Here is a 7,594-nt window from a genome sequence, read left to right as displayed (position 1 = left end):
TCAGGGTCCTGGGATCCAGCCCATGTCAGGCTCCCTGCTCAGCGGGGAGTCTGCTTCCCCCTCTCCCCCCTGCTCATGCTGTCTCTCATTATTTGTCTCTCTCTCTCTTAAAAAAAATACACAAAAAACAAAAAACCTTTCTGTATTAAAAAAATATATCTATCGGGGCGCCTGGGTGGCTCAGTTGGTTAAACGACTGCCTTCGGCTCAGGTCATGATCCTGGAGTCCCGGGATCGGGTCCCGCATCAGGCTCCCTGCTCAGCAGGGGGTCTGCTTCTCCCTCTGACCCTCTTCCCTCTCATGCTCTCTGTCTCTCATTCTCTCTCTCTCAAATAAAAATAAATAAAATCTTTAAGAAAAAAAAAAAAAGAAATCTACCCAGGGAAACACAGGGATAGCAAGGACACTGGGAACAGAGGGACCAGCCAAAGCAAGGACAGGGAAGTGGGAAAGGAAGGTTGGAGAAAGGAAGTCCACTTTGGCCAGCAGAGTGCTTGGGGGTGGGGGGCAGTGGCAGGAAAGCCCATTGACTTGTGAGGAGGTGTGGCTTCATTCAGTGGGCAGGGGATGCAGCGTCCATGTTTGAGCAGAGGAGTGAAATAGACGGAGCTGAACTTCTGGAAGTCTGTAGAGTTGTGTCTAGTGCAGATCTGACAGAAGTAAAAAGAGACAGTCCTCTCTCCCCCTGGGTGTGCCCTGGCTCCTTGTGCCTGCCTGGTAACGTTTGTTCCTGTTGTCCTCATCCACTAGGGTCTGAGTGCCTTCAGCATAGGGACAGTGCCTGGTGTGAGGCGTTCCAGCGGAAATCTAATGCAAAGCACAAATGTGAGCCACATGGGCAATTTTCAAATTTCTAGTAGCCGCATTAAAATAAAGTAAAAAGAGATAGGTGAAACCCATTGTAATACTTTATTTAACTCAGTGTATTCAAGATACCATTTTAATATGTAATCAATATTAAAAATTATTAATGAAAGATTTAGAATTCCTTTTTTCATATGAAATCCTCAAGCTCTGGGGTGTATTTTATGCTTAGAGCACATTTCAATTTGAGCTAGCCAAAAATTCAAACAATACCCACAGGTGGCTAGCTGTTAGCATGTGGACAGGGCACAGGTCTAAAATAAGTGCCTGGCACCTAGTAAGCACTCCACAGTTACGTTGAATGAGTAAATGAGTAAATGGATGAAAAGTACTAAAACTACTTCGGGCAGAACTTCTCGCTCTCCATGGCGATGTCCAGCAGAGGGGATAGGAGAGACCTTCATTCACTCATTCATTCTGCTACTCACGGGCCATTTGAGACTCATTCTCTTTCCAGCTCTGTTTCAAGTTCTTGATCTCTTTCTTAGCCAAGAACTCTGGAGATGAACAAAGTGAGGCTAACTTGACAAATGCAAAATATTCAAGATTTCTCTTGAATGAGTCTGATGGCCAGACCCCAATTCTTTCCTCCTAGTTCCCTGGGGAAGAGTCGGCTTTATTGCCCCTCCCCCTGTGCACACGGCCACCACCACGAACCCCATCTTTTTAAGTGCTAACCCCTGTGAGGTTCAGAGTTCTACTCCAGAAAGGCTGGCTACTGCTACCAGATGGCTATCTGCCATCAGAAGCCTGGAGAGCTGGAGGGACTTGACCCACCGTTTTGTTCTCTAACTGCAGGTGCAGGGCTTAGAACAACGCCTGGCACTCAGAGGCTCGATAAGTATTTGTTGAGTGAACCCAGGCTCTCTGTCCTCCTCGTCCCTGCTGTGCCCACTGTTTCTGGAGCATACCTTACTTTGAATTGCTCATGAGTCCTCTGTCAAGGGTATGTGCTTAGGCCTGAGAGCCTAGACCAGGCAGTGGGGACTTGTTGAGAGTTGGGGACAGGCTGAAACTGGTTTTCTCCCCTCCCCCTAATCCCTGCCTTTTTCCATTTGAAAAGTGTTTCACAAACTCCACCCTCCCAAGGTTTACCTTAACCAAGTACCACCTGTACTATTATTTATGTAATATTTTTTTTAATGTGAAGTCAGATCTCTTTTTTTTTTCTTGGCAGCTAAAAGCTATTTTTAAAATAAACGTTATATCACTACCATAAATGGAAAACCAGGATTGATGGCCATATATAGATGGCAACCGTAAAAATAAACACAATGAAAACAAAACAATGCCATTGCATTCAAGCTGGATACTGTTGCCCACTGAAGCCTCTGAGCCTGGCATATTCCTCTGGTTAACAAAAGATGAGCCAGTCTAAAGAGAAGTTTTAAAGGCAAGCCAGACCTGAGGTGAAATTTATCTCCATTAAGTCATCAGATGTAGAAGTATATTTTTTTAAACATTGTATTGAAATGTACTACTCATGCAAAACAGTGCTCCTACCACAAATTGGATAAATGCTCACAAATTCCATATAACAAGTACCCAAGAGAAGAAAGAGAACTTAGAGGCACCTGGGTGGCTCAGTCGGTTAAGTGTCTGCCTTCGGCTCAGGTCATGGTCCCAGGGTCCTGGGATCGAGCCCCGCATCGGGCCCCCTGCTCTGCAGGAAACCTGCTTCTCCCTCTCCCACTCCCCCTGCTTGTGTTCCCTCCCTTGCTGTGTCTCTCTCTGTCAAATAAATAAATAAAATCTAGAAAGAAGAAAGAAGAAAGAAAGAAAGAAAAAAGAAAGAAAGAAAGAAAAGAAAGAAAACATAAATAGCACCCAGAAGCCCCCTTCACACCTCCTTCCAGGTATTACTTCCAGCACCCCATTATCCTGACTTCTACTAACATGGATGAGTTTTGCCTCTTTTTGCATCTCACATAAACGAAAACATACAACAGACAGTCTTTTTGTCTCTGGCTGATTTTGCTCCACATCACGCTGGTGAAATTCATCCATATTCTTGTATGTAGTTAGTTACTGGTTCCTTCTCTTTGTGGGGTAGTGTTCCGTGCTATGACTATACCGCAGTTTATTTATCCGTGGTACTGTTGATGGGCATTTGGATAGTTTCCAGTGTTTGACTCTTCTGAACACAGCTGCTGTGAACCTTCCAGAACATGCTGTTTGTTGAGCATGTGCACACATTTCTGTTGCAGCTCTACTAGATATGGAATTTCTGGGTCATGGGGTATACATGTGTTCAGCTTCAGTAGATAAAGGACAGGCAGAAAGTTTTGCAAAGTCAGCGTGTGCATCTCTACTGCTATCAGCAGCATATTGCTCCCTATCCTGGCCAACACTTGACATATCCCATCTTTTCTCAACATACCCGATCTGGTGGATATATAGTTGCGTTGCATTGTGGTTGTATTTTGCAGCTCCTGGTTGACTGAGGAAATTGAGCACCTTTTAAATGATATAATGGGATGAATTTTAAAAGAGAATCGTATCATACAATGTTATATAATGTCCTGCCCATGTGTCATGATTAAACACCATGAGTAACACCTAAAATCATCTTGGCCACACCAGGTGCAGACATTTTTATTATGGAAGTCTTGTTTTAGTTTTGTCTCAGGAGGAAGAAAAGCAGCAAAAAAAGGGGGGGAGGGGTAAGAGTATTGCTTGAGCAGAGGAAGCGTCCTCTCCTCTCTGTCCACACCCCTGGGAATCGCCACAGACCAGCGTACCTCTTCCTTGGTGAGTCCTGAAGCAAAATGAACAAGCGTGAGGACATCTGGCTTTTCTGATCCCATGCCTTGGTTGGAAACTCCATCATGAAAATTTGAGGAGCATCGCTGTGGAAAAGATAAAAAATGAAAAATGTGCTCAGAGGTAAGTCAGAGGCCAGGGCTGCATGCTTCATGGTGATTTCCTGAACCGGCCTCATGCGTCTGGCCAACAGCTGGACCCCATCACCATCATCATCTTTGTCCTCGGAGCATCTTCACCACATGCCTCTGCCCAGAGGCTGGCTTAGGCTGCTGGATAGCCCTGCCCTCTAGAAGGTACGGACTTGGGCTGGGTGACTTTAAAGTAACCAAATGGAGAGGACACTAAAGAAAATCAGCATGGGAATGTGAGCACCGGAGGCTGGCGGAGGAGTTAAGAGAAGAGGCTTGGCGCCAGAGTGGATGCATGTCCAACCTCTTCCCTCACTGGCTGTGTCGTTTGGGGCAAGTTACTTCACCTCTCTGAGCCTCAGTTTTCCCATCTGTAATAAGGGGAGGATAATAATAGCGCCTATTTCAGAGGGGTGCTACAAAGAGTAAATGAAACCCTCCGCCTGGCATACAGCCCTCAGCAGTAGGTAGTCGAGCTGTTATTATTATCTTCTGCTCATGAGGAGGGGCCCATGTCCTTTGGCACCGTTCAGGAATGGAGCATGAGGTCGACAGTTCCTCATTGTGAGCCCAGGAAAGCGCTTCCTCTAATATAGCTGGGAAGATGGGGGCGCCTGGGAGGCCCTGTCAGTAAGCATGAACTCTTGGTCTCGGCTCAGGTCATGAGATCGAGTCCCAGGTCAGGCTCCACGCTCAGCATGGAATCTGCTTAAGATTCTCTCTCTCCCTCTGCCCCTCCCCCCATGCATGTGCATGCTCTCAATCTCTCTCTCTCTCTCAAATAAATAAATATTAAAAAAATAAATAAAGCTGGGAAGATGTTTGCAGGAGGAGGAATTCACCCCAAGCTTGGGGGGAAGGGAGTAGATCCCCGGCCCTCAGTGAGGCAGGAAGGGGATAACTGGGTGAACACAGCCTCCAGAAAATGCAGTGAAGAGTAAGAGGAAAGAAACCCCCCCCCCCAAAAAAAAGAGTAACAAGAAAGAAATGGAAGTAGACATCAGAGCTCAGTGGCCACTCAGAAGCCTGGAAGAAGGCATGGAACTGGCCAGGGAATCCAGAACCTTCTCCCTACTGTAAGTAGGAGATCCAGCTGGCCTGCATGGCCATAGCCACAGGCAACCAAGGTCAGTGACCAGAGGAAGAGAGGAACAAAACTCAGAGCACGCTCACAGGTGTTATTTCATTTAATTCTCTTAAGTGTCAGATGAGGCCCAGAGAGGTTAAGTGACCTGTCCAAGGTCACCCAGCGGCACACGGTCCCTGACTCACAATGGTTCAACTTAAAATTTTTCGAATTGGCAATGGTGCCAAAGCGATATGCCTTCAGTAGAAACCGTACTTCAAATTTTGAGTTTGGATCTTTCCCTGGGCTAGGGATAAGTGGCATAGTCCTCTCTCCTGATGCTGACCAGCGGCAGAGAGCCAGGGCCCAGAGTCAGCCCACGATCATGAGGGTAAACAACCAATACACTTCACAACCATTCCGAATCAATACAACCATTATGGTTGTCACTTTCAGTACAGTACTCAATATTAATTACGGGAGATATTCCAACATTTTACTACAGGATAGGCTTTGTGTGAGATGCTTTTGCACAACTAGGCTAACATAGTGTTCTGAGCACATTGAAGGTGGGCTAGGCTAAGCTGGAATGGTCAATAGGTTAGGTGTATTACATGCATTTTCAACTCACAGTGTCTTCAACTTACAATGGGTTTATCAGGACATAACCCCATTGTAAGTCAAAGAAGATCTCTAGCGTGTAATAGAGCCAGATGTCAAACCCTTACCTTTCCACTACCCTGCGGGACCAATCCTCTGACTCCAGATTTGCTAACATCAAGGTGTGTGGCCACAGTTGTCCCTATGCCCCTCGTCGTCCACACTGCCATTTCCTCGTTACCTCTCGCTGTGTAACAAGCCGTCCCCAAACTTAAGTTTTAAAACTACCGTCTGTATCATCTCTCTCAGTACTGTGGATTAACGGCTCCGCTGGGTAATTTGCACACAGGCCCTTTCACATGGCTCTGAGGCAGTGTCTGGGACTTGGGTCATCTGGAGGCCTGACTGGGCTGGACACCCGAGAGTGTAGCTCACTCACCTGGCCCGCACTTGACGCTGGCTCTTGGCTGGCAGCTGAACTGGGTGGCCAACCACGGCTCCCCCCTCTGTCTTCTTCGTGTGCTTTGGGCTCCTGAGCATGAGGAGGCTGGGTTTCAAGAGGGAGTGTCCCAAGAAACCAGGTAGAAGTTGCAAGGCTTCTTGGCATCCAGAAGTCCCGCCACATCATATCCCCCTCATTCTGCTGGTCAGACAGCCCCCAGGCCAGCTCATCTTCAAGGGGCTGGAGAATGGGCAGGCGGGACAGAAGAGGCTGTTCAGGCCATCTCTGGGGAGCATCGCGAGCACAGCCCCCACCCCTCTTTATTGACGAGAACATCTGCATGTTAGGTAGGCTGTCACTCCAGCACCCTCCGCATCTCAAGCTGCCGCTCATTCCCTGGAGAACGAGGGGCCCTGCGGCTCTTCAGAGGCATGCCCATAGGAATAAAACTAATCGAAGCTTTTACCTCCAGCGCAGCACGCACTCATTCCCTGAAGCTCCTGAAGCTCAGTTTCACAAAGAGCACCACAGAACTCCAGGCTTCAGGTAGGGGTCTACCATTAAACAAATCAGATTTCCTCCCCCTCTTCTTTTGTAAGGTGGTTGAGGTCAAAATGTTGTGGCCATTCCAGATGGGTTCAAAACCGTGAGACCAATTGCATCTGAAGGGAGGGGTGTTGAGCAAAGCATCCCTCAGCCTGAATTCTCTAGATCAGGGGTCGGCAAAAGCAAAAGACCCTTCAGTGAATATTTTCGGCCTTGCGGGCTTCATATGGTCTCTGTCACAACTACTCAACTCTACCATTACAGGCCCACGGCAACCAAGGGTGATATTCAAACAGAGAAGCATGGCTGTGTTCCAGTAACATTTTATTTATGAGAGCAAGTGGAGGCCAGAATTGGCCCGAGGTCTGCAGGATGCCGACCCCTGCACTGGGGCCTCCTTAATTATAGAGAGCAGACTTTCAAAGACCGTCAGACCTAGGAGATAATACAGACCCTGGAGTCTTACTCCCAGCCTGAATGCAATTGACCGCCCATGGTAACCTCCCAATATGTGACCTTGAGGGAGCCACAAGATGCCTGTCGGAAAGGCCAACTCCATAACCATCACATTCTTGATTTTATCTGAGGGACCCAGCTCCCCCGGCTTCCCTCTCCATCCCCATTCCAACCCAGAATCCCACAGTGAGGTGCCCAGGGTCCCCAGTGTCACCAGCTGAGAGTCTGGACCTGGCATTCAGCCAGGTCCCAGCAGACCCTCCTGGTCATCAGAGGACAGACTCAGAGAGGACCCAGCACTCCCTGATGCTTCTTGGAGAAGGAAGGCAGGACAGGAGGCACAAGGAGGCAAGTCAGGGGTCCTGGCTCAGAATGGGGGAGAACTGGCAATTGGCTTCCCTGAAAAAGGTCTCAGGCAGGGTGAGCATCTATGGAAAATGTGAGCGGGGCTGCTGCCTCCATTAGATGCCCTCCTCCCCCTCACCCCCAGCCGCAGCTCTTCTTTCGAGGAACAAGACTACATCTGTTTGGCGATACTCTATCTGGAATGGTTAAATAAACCTTTCAGGCTCTGGCAAACAACAACCCATCTTATTCCAATGGGGGAGCTTCTAAAACACAGCAGACTTCTTAATCTTAAATCTGTCTGCAGGCGCCCCCTCCCCTCTCGGTAAATCCCTGCTGCCCCCACTCCTGGCCCTCAGCTGGGAGCAAGATGGCCCACA

This window comes from Neomonachus schauinslandi, chromosome 3 (assembly GCF_002201575.2).
Source record: "Neomonachus schauinslandi chromosome 3, ASM220157v2, whole genome shotgun sequence".
Taxonomy (NCBI): Eukaryota; Metazoa; Chordata; class Mammalia; order Carnivora; family Phocidae; genus Neomonachus; species Neomonachus schauinslandi.
This window is presented reverse-complemented; position numbering follows the sequence as displayed.